Source organism: Danio rerio, chromosome 11 (assembly GCF_049306965.1).
Source record: "Danio rerio strain Tuebingen ecotype United States chromosome 11, GRCz12tu, whole genome shotgun sequence".
Lineage (NCBI taxonomy): Eukaryota > Metazoa > Chordata > Actinopteri > Cypriniformes > Danionidae > Danio > Danio rerio.
Window position 1 is genome coordinate 40,169,750 of NC_133186.1, and position 10,251 is coordinate 40,180,000.

Genomic DNA, 10,251 nt, shown 5'->3' on the forward strand with positions numbered 1-10,251 from the left:
GTCCACAAAACACATTACGAATACATTTTATTTTACATTACTGGACTAAAAAGTATTTTTTAACCTAAATAAAAAAGTGTAAATATACAGGTCATTGTTTTCTTTCATAAACTCTGCAGAAATTTCCTTAATTCTGTGCAATAAAATTACTTTAAAGCTTTAACATGTGAAACAGCAGTTCAAAAGTTTACTTAAAGTGATAGTTCACCCCAAAAATTAAATTTTTTTTGTCTACATTTACTCCCCCTTCAGTTGATCCAAACTTGAGTTTCATTCTTTATAGTATTTATTTTCTGACCATGGATGTCAAATAGTTTTTAGATTTCTTACAAAAATCATACTTTGTGTTCAACATAAAAAAGAAATTCATCTGAGTGCTAGTAAACAGTAATGAAACGTTTATTTTTGTGTAAACTACCCCTTTAAAAATGACTAAAATAAAGATGAAATGCTCTAAACAAAGATTCGTTAACTGTTAATAATATCTAAGTGATAAAACTGCATTTAAAGCTGTAAAACGGCCACAAAAATGTCCTTTTTTGTCTACATTTACTTTCTCCTCACTTGTTCCTGTCTTCATATTATTTATTTTCTGAATATGGATGTCAAATTGTTTTTAAATTTCTTTAAAAATCTTATTTTGTGTTCAACATCAAAAAGAAACTCACCCGGGGGCGAGTAAAAAGTAAATCAATGTTAAATTTTGTGGGAACTGTCCCTTTAGAATCTGGCTAAAATAAAGCAATGCTCTAAAACAAAGCTTCATTAACAGTTAATTATATCTAAATAATAAAACTGGAACTTGAAACAGCAGGTTCAAGTGTTCAACATTAAAAAAAAAACTCATAATCACTTGAGGGCGAATAAATAGTACATAAACATTCATTTTTTGGGTGAACTACCCCTTTAAAAATAACTAAAATGAAGAAGAAATGCTCTAAAACAAAGTTTAATAAGTACAGTTAAATAAATCTAAATGGTAAAACTGCATTTAAAGCTTTAAAACGTGAAACAGCAGTTACAAATTTTACCTAAAGGGATAGTTCACCTCAAAAATGACATTTTTTTGGTCTACATTTACTCTCCCTTCAGTTGATCCAAACTTGAGTTTCTTTCTTCATACTACTTATTTTCCTACTACAGATGTCAAATTGTTTTAAATTTAAAAAAAAATCTTCTTTTGTGTTTAATATAAAAACAAACTCACTTAAATGAGGGTGGGTAAACAGTAAATAAACGTTTATTTTTTGTGAACGACCCTTTTAAAATCTGTCTAAAATGATGAAATGCTCTAAACCAAAGCTTCTTTAACTGTTAATTATATCTAAATGATAAATCTGCATATATAAGATATAATTAACAGGAAATGAAGCTTTGTTTCAGAGCATTGCTTTTTATTTTACGCAGATTTTAAAAGGGTTAATTTAAACTTTAAATTAAAAAGTAATTAATTACATGTAAATAATCAAACTAGAACTTGAAAAAGCCGGTTCAACGTTAAAAAAGAAACTCATAATCACTTGACGGCGAGTAAACAGTAAATAAACATGAATTTTTGTGTGAACTACCCCTTTAAAATCTGACTAAAATTAAGAAATGCATTAAAACAAAGCTTCATTGACTGTTAAAATACATGTGAATGATAAAACTAGATCTTGAAAAAGTCGGTTCAACATTTAAAAAGAAACTTATAATCACTTGAGGGCGAATAAACAGTAAATAAATGTTCAGTTTTTGTGTGAACTACCCCTTTAAAATCTGACTAAAATGCAGAAATGCTCTAAAACAAAGCTTCATTAACTTTTAAATACCTTTAAATGATCAAACTAGATCTTGAAAAAGTCGGTTCAACAGTAAAAAAGAGACTTATAATCACTTGAGGGCGAGTAAACAGTAAATAAAATCCATTTTTGTGCGAACTACCCCTTTAAAATCTGACTAAAATGAAGAAGCTCTCTAAAACAAAGCTTCATTAACTGTTAAATACATCTAAATGATCAAATTGGATCTTGAAAAGCAGGTCTCCATGTTCAACATAAAAAATAAACTCATAATCACTTGAGGGCGAATAAACAGTAAATAAATGTTCAGTTTTTGTGTAAACTACCCCTTTAAAATCTGACTAAAATGAAGAAGCGCTGTAAAACCAAGCTTCATTAACTTTTAAATACGTTTAAATGATCAAACTAGATCTTGAAAAAGTCGGTTCAACATTAAAAAAACTCATAATGACTTGAGGGCGAGTAAACAGTAAATACATAATTTTTTTTGTGTGAACTACCCCTTTAAAATCTGACTAAAATGAAGAAGCGCTCTAAAACAAAGCTTCATTAATAGTTAATTGCATCTAAATGATAGAACTGGATCTTGAAACAGCAGGTCCCCATAAACACAGCATCTCTTGAAGGGTTTCCAGCGTTTTTCCCTCTGCCCAGGGAAACCCGGAGAGAAAGAGCTTTCCCTTTAAGAGGGAGGTGAATGACAGGCGGCAGGAGCGAGAATGTTGGAAACTGAACACCAGAAAGTCATTGTGGACTGAAGGGAGGCTGGATCGCGTTCATCAGCTGTGCGCTCCGGGTCTCGGTCTGCTCCTGCTGTCAGCTTTTCACAGGCAGAGAAGCGTATGTTATTACTCGCTGAGGGAAAACCACATTTTGCATGCGGCGTTATCGGCTCTGCAGGCCCACAGAAGCACGGGAAGACTGGAGGAATAAAGTTTGGGGAGCGCACGGGTCTTTTGGAGTTGGTAAGTAGGGAAACGCCGCTTTGTTTGAAACTTTACGCACGAGTGTTTGGCACCAAGTAAAACTAACAGACGTATATGAGTGGGATGAGGATTTTGATGCTCTGTCATGTACATGTGTCTGCGTTTCATCCATGCGTAGAGTCAAAACAGCCGTTTAGTGAACCTGCGGAGTAAACAAATCTCATTTTGACTCGCATTTCTCTATCAAACGAGCTCGTTCCTTCATCTGAAACTGTTTTTGTGTGTCAAGACCGCGTGTATACGTGCTTGGTGTTTGTTAGGAAATGACAACCTGCTTTCACCTCGTCGCTGCTCATTGAATTATTGTTTTTAAAGTGAGTTGTAAACGTGTTTAATTTCCTCTTAAAGACATTGCAGCCATTCATTATAATTGAGGTAAGTTGGTTTTGTATTCGAACATTCGTCCAGAGACAACATCTCCCTAGTCCAAACAGTGTTTACCATACTAATGTGAATATTCGGTCTGAAATTACACGACTTAAAAACAAAATTGGCACTATTTAATTGACCGTGATCAATGCTGTACGTTGCTAGCCATTGGCTATAATGAATTCCCATATTTACAATTTGCAAAGGATACTTTTCTGAAATTATACCATTAAGGATATAGTCTGAATGTGTGAATATAAAACCAACTTTATTACAGGCTACGTCAGGAGTTTGAGTTTGACGAACTTTTACGAGTAGGCAACATTTGAATAATAGTTTGACTAACAGTTAAATGACTCTCATAATGGGGTGATCTTGTACTTCAACTTAAAGCAAGCAAACAAACAATTAAATGTATTTTCCCCTTGGATTGCTTTGTCAGATTTTTAAATCTCTAAACTTTAAAGGAGAACTTAATGATGTGATGTGTACGCCCTTTACTATGCTCAAAAAGCATGTACAATTTACCACTTAATTTTAGGTGCATTTTAAGTCAACGAAAAGACTATTGTTTCAATCATATTTAAAGAGCTCAAAGCAGGACTTTATACATGTTGAAGTTTAATGACAACAAATAAGATGCACTAACACATATTTAACACTTAAATTGGACATCAATAAGTACCAAATCATAAATAGTTGTTCATTTAATAAGTCATTTGCACTTTTAAGTGAGTAATTTTGTCATTATTTAACAAAATTTTTAAGATATTATATTTTGTTTAGAAATAAAAGTGCATAATTAATTGCACATGTTATTATTAACTATAGTTTTATTGGCATGCTTATTCTACATAAGCTAAACAAATAAAAGTATAACCTATCACTGATATATTAGTAGTTTAAAATGACTGTGTGATTTCAATGGCTCGACTTTGTTTTTATTGCTTCTGAACATTTCTTTTTAAATCTTTTTTTATTATTATTTGGACACCTGCTAACAATTGCTATTCATGCAGCTGACAGGTCTGACAGATTTCCAGTGAGAAGTGAATAGTTGATCTCTCTGTTGAAGAATATCAGCCTTCCGGAATAACCAGAAAGCAGAGCTCCTCGGGGCAGACCGACTGTGGCGCAATCGTTGAATAGGTGTTAAACTTTGATAATGAGCTCCAAGTAGACATTTTACTGCGTGCACATGAGGCTGTCGTGCCGGTGCAGGTAGAAAGTATCCCGCTATGATGAACCTCCAGCACCTGAGTTGTGCCCCTCTATTGTGATGGAGCTTGTTGACGGATCATTAAAGGGGAAGTTGGCGAAGTGTTTGGCTTCACGGTGACTGGCTGCGCACAAAGCTGCATGTCAGTAGGGAGTCTGTGACCTTTTGCTTTTTTCCCCATCTTATGTTTACGCTATGCCTGATTCTCCTTCTTTGCCTCGCTCTATGTTTCACTTCCATTCTTCTACGTCTCTTTGTATGTTTGTGCTCGGTTTGAGAGGTCAGTAAGCCAGCGGTGGTTCTCTCTAGCTGTCAGTGGGTCTATACTTCCGGTTTGTGAGCCCAGTTCAGTTTGCAAGTTGATTGTATGTGGCGGTCAAGGCTGAAATTTGGATTGGAGACATACTGGAAATGCATTGCTTGTTTGAGTCTTGAATCTAATAGTGGACTGATAGGGGTTTTCCAGTGATCAATACTTCAATATACATAGGATTCAGGTAGATTGGGAAGGCATTGGCCTTCAATATAAATAAAATTTATAAAATTTAGATTGGGAAGTATTTTTGTTCAGTTTTGACAACAATATGGAAAAGTGAGGAGAAATGCATGTTTTACACTGTTAAATTGACAAAGCATGTTGGGATTTTCCATTCAACACATTTGGGGGAATAATTATCCAAACTAACACTGTTAGATATTTTAAATTACTCACCTAATCATTAACCGTTGCCCAAGACAAAAATGTCCTTGGGGAGACAAATAAAGATTATTCCTAGTTAATTCCTAGGTTAACTATCAAAAGAATTTTCATTTACTCATCCTTGACTTGTTCCAAACCAATTCAAGTTTTCTCCCCCCTGTTGAACACAAAATAAGATATTTTAAAGAATGTTGGAAACCGGTAACCATTGACTTCCATAGTATTTTTTTTCCCATTTATGAATGTCAGTGGTTGCAGGTTTCCAAAATTCTTCAAAGAGTCTTCTTTTGGTTTCATTTCTGAATGAAATGCCTTTAATTGTGTGAATGGTCAGACATTTGCAATTAGACACTAAATAAAGAGACACATTTATAATATTTACCTGTATCCCACTTTAAAAAAAGAGTCATAGAAATAAGTCATAGATATTTGACTTCCCTAAACACTTAAATCATTTTTACATCATTTTTTTGGAATGTACGTGAGTAAACCCACTAATTTTAAAGTTATTGGTTGACTTTTAAAAAGTGATTAAACCAATTGATTTTAAAACAATTAGTTGACTTTACTTAAGAAAATGAGTAACCCCACTTATTTAAAAGTGATTAGTTGACTTCACTTTAAAAGGTGAGTAAACCCATTGATTTTAAAGTGATTAGCTGACTTTACTTAAAAAGTGAGTAAACCAATTGATTTTATTATAATTAGTTGACTATATTTAAGTGAGTAAACACACAGATTTTAAAGCGATTAGTTGACTTTACTTAAGTGAGTAAACCCACAAGTTTTAAAACGATTAGTTGACTTAAGAGCATGAGTAAACTAACAGATAAAAAAGCGATTAGTTGACTTTACCTAAGAAAGTGAGTAAACCTATTGATTTTAAAGTCATTTAGTTGACTTCACTTTAAAAAGTGAGTAAACCATTTGATTTAAAAGCGATATAGTTGAGTTTAAAATCTGTTGGTTTACTCTCTTAAGTAAAGCGATTAGTTGACTTTGCCTAAGAAAGTAATTAAACCCGTTGCCTTTATAGTGATTAGTTGACTTGCGTGAGTAAACCCACTGTTATTTAATGTAATAGTTAACTTTAAAAAATGAGTAAACCAAGTTGTTTTAAAGCGATTAGATAAGTTTAAAATCTGTTGTTTTTCACGCTTAAGCGATTAGTTAACTTTACCTAAGAAAGGGAGTAAACCCGTTACCTTTATAGTGATTAGTTGACTTTACTTGCGTGAGTAAACCCACTGTTTTCTAATGTGATAGTTAACTTTAAAAAGTGAATAAACCAATTTATTTTAAAGTGATTAGTTGACTTTACGTTAAACATTAAGTAAAATCCCTGATTTTAAAAGCGATTAGTTGACTTTAACATCTGTTGGTTTACTCACTTAAGTAAAGCGATTAGTTGACTTTAACATCTGTTGGTTTACTCACTTAAGTAAAGCGATTAGTTGACTTTACATTACAAGAGTAAACCAATTGCTTTTAAATTGGTTGTTGAGTATAAAGCCACATTTTTAAAGCTGTTAGTTGACTTTACTTAAAGTAAAACCACAGAATTTAAAGCGATTTGTTGACTTTAAAAAGTGAGTAAACTCATTGCTTTTAAAATGATTAGTTGACTTGACTTAATTTTAAGAAAATGGGTTTACTCGCTTATTTTAAGTAAATGAACTGTGCATTATTATAAAATGAAGTCAACTTAAGAGTTCCAAGTTATCACAGGTGTGTTTACTTTAAGTGAAGTAACTAAGCACTTTTTTTGAGCTGAACTGTCAAGTGTAAAATACAGAAAAGCTCCAACCGTGCTGAGAACAGCTCCTGACTGAAACCTTTGCAAACGCTGACGAGCGGACAACCTCGTGACATGATTTCCCATCGGGGAGAGAGTTTAGCTAGGACAGGCGAGCGAACAAAAGTCTATTCTTTGTGTTGTTCAAACTTTGACCTCTTCTGCTCGGGTCTGCATTGTTTCATGTGTCCTATTGAGCCGGGGTTTGATGAGAGAGAGACAACAATGGCTTGTTAAGTGAGTTTTTCAGGGCTCGCCACAGCATCAATGAAATCAAACAGAGCAGGCCAGAGAAGCGCGCGCTGATAAATGCGTTCGATCACTGCGGCTGTCCATCAAATCATCTTCACGCTTTGAGTGAGCCTCGCAGTCAAAGAGCTCAGTGTTTCAGAGCCTACATCATGTTAGATAATTGCAAGTCAAAAAAAAAGTTGGGTCACACTGTATTTTAAGGTACAATTCTTGCTATTGATGAAATATGAACTGACTTTTAGCCTCATAAGCGTCTAATTTGCTCATTATTAATAGTTATTGAGGTGGTAATTGTGTTTACGTATTAGTTTTAAGGATTGTAGACTAATATAATGTACTTTAGACTACACATTATTTTGCTGCTTGTTCAAGCGACTGATTTAAAATAAGTTGAAATACTTTTATTACATTGTTTTTGGGACAACCTAATTATTATTACTGAGTTGAATCCACTTATGTTAACATGAACGATTTGTGTTGGAACAACATGAAGGAATTGTGTGGAACCCAGTCATTTTTACAGTGTTAATTACAGTTTTTAATAATAGACATTTAATAAGCCACTAGTTAATAGTGAGATCTTGTCTGTCTACTAAAGTGTTGCCAAAAGTTGTATCGATAACGATCATGCTCATCTAAAGTCGCTTACATCCGCATAATGTTGTCAAAGAGTTGAAATTGCATTGCGCTTACAACATTTGTAATGTGTTTGTAGATCCATTCTAAATCTTCAGCACTTGAAACATATAGAAGTCGTCTATTAATAATCCCATGGCAAGTATTCTTGTCCGAAATGTTAAAATGGCTTTCCGCAGGTGAGCGGTGTCAACTGGAAAGTGCCATTAGCTTTTCACTGATCGCCTACGAGTTCCCAAAACCTTCAGTTTTTTTTTCTTATTTTATGTTCCACCTCCCCTCTCTCTTTACCATGAGCTGAGCTTTCAGACCCACAGCGGAAATTAGAAAGACCTTCATTAAAGCATGTAGATCAGAGAAAGTTTGAGCAGACACCCTGACAGCCACTTATCAGAACGAGCATTACTCTGACTTCTGTCGTAACGCTGAACACGGACCCTTTAGGTGAGCATTGCTTTGCGTGCTTTTAGTGTTTCTACAATAAGTTTTCATGCATTTGTACAAGTTTTGTCACTTTTAAGATTTATTGCATGCTGGAAACAATATTTTCCCAATGCATTTTTACAGAATTTTTGTTGCACATTATTTTGCATATTATTTAAAATATGATTATTATATTATATTATATCATATCATATATCATATCATATCATATCAAATCATATCATATCATATCATATCATATCATATCATATCATATCATATCATATTATATTATATTATATTATATTATATTATATTATATTATATTATATTATATTATATTATATTATTAAATGAGAGATTTAATGACCTGATGTTTGATCCTTTTTGTTGCGGGTGTGCATTTTGTTTTGCCGCAATTGTGTTTGTTCTGCGTGTTCTCAGGTTTATTAAAGCGTTATGGGCAAAAGGTGAAGTTTTGCAAGCTTGAACTTGACTTTGATTTGGAGTGAATATGCTGGTTTGGGTGTGAAGTTGAACAAAGGGTTTCACATAAAGCTTTCAGGGGCAATTTGCAGGGTGGATTTATTGCCCTGAATGTGTAATTGTTTAAATTGGGGCAAGAATTATGTTGAATGAAATGAGAGGCATGGAAAAGCAAACATGTGCTATTCAGGTAATAGAAAGGTTCCCATGACTTTAGATTGTAGTTTTGAGGAGTTTTCTATATATATATATATATATATATATAGTATATATTTCTAATTTAAATATATAAAATCTGATTTGTGTAATGTATATTTATTTATGTGTTTTATTTATATCTTTTTATTTTTATTTATTTTTTGTATTTATTTAGTTTTTATTTTTGCATTTATTTTTTGCATTTATATTTATGTGTTTTTATTTATTTATGTATTATTAATTTTTACTTTTTTGCATTTATATTTATTTATTTTTGCATTTATATATTTATATGTACATATTTTTGTATTTATTTATGTTTAGTTATTTTATTTTTATTTTTGCATTCATATTTATTTATTTTGCATTTATTTTTTATTTATTTTTGCATCATTTATATTTATTTACTTGTTTTCGTTAATTTAATTATGTTTATTTATTTAATTTTTTTATTCATTTTTGCATTTATATTTATTTATTTATTTTTTATTTATTTATTTAATTTTGCTTTTATATAGTGTTTAACTTTTTTTAGTGAAAGAAAAGTGTGTATAAAAGTTTATTTACTACACACTTTACTACACTGAATTCAATTGTAATTTATTTAATATGTCTGTATGCTATAAAAGCCACATTAAATGCAATAAACTATACAGTTTAATCATTTACATTAATCTGAATAATAACGTCAGTGCAAATATTGTCAACAGATTTGTGTGGGCTTCATTTGTTTGTTTGTCATGTGTAAAAACACAAATGCGCTACTATGTTGGCTGGCAGTGGGATAAACTGTCATTCTAGTACAGTAAGGCCGCTTTGAGAAGTAGTGAATGTGACCAGGAAAGAGCGGTGCAGATATTTGCATGAACTGCGTTACTCTCCGCTCTGAACTTTGAGAACACAGGCTAGTGTTCCTGCAGGTTGATATTTTAATAGACTTCTGAAACCTCATGATTTGTTTCTTTACAAATTAATCAAGAATTGTTATATATTAATTCACACTCAAGCAAACAGGCTGCAGATTGCACCGGGGGAAATTGAATGACTGGTATTTTGACGTTTGCAGGGTGAAAACTTTTAGTTGTCGAAGTTTGATCATTTATTGGGTCAAAATAATCATATCAACGATTTTCTATGGGATTAAATGCTTTTATTTTTTCCTCAATTTCCATTTTTCTAAAGATAAATTGAGTCATTAAAAGCCTGTCTGATTATTAGAAATCAATTTAACAACAGCTAACTAAAATTTGTATAATTATTATAGTATCTACAGTTTTTTTTGAAACTGAATGCTTTTTTCAAATGGTCTCATTATTAAAACACTCAAGAACAGGTCTTATTATTTTATAAAGATTTAATTGTTGTAATTACTTTAAGAAGTACATTCTGATGTACAGTAATAAGAT

General features: G+C 32.2%; 1 protein-coding gene across 5 annotated transcripts in view; it reads left to right on the forward strand.

Annotated features, from left to right (window-relative positions):
• The first annotated feature begins 2,500 nt into the window (after positions 1 to 2,500).
• The window catches only part of sox13 (SRY-box transcription factor 13), a 675,553-nt gene continuing 667,802 nt past the window's right edge, over positions 2,501 to 10,251 (forward strand). For 2 of the 5 annotated variants that reach the window (NM_001365489.1, NM_001365490.1), the window contains 1 exon segment: positions 2,501 to 2,746. The gene's annotated coding sequence lies outside the window, so the exon portion shown is untranslated. 5 annotated transcript variants of the gene reach the window in all.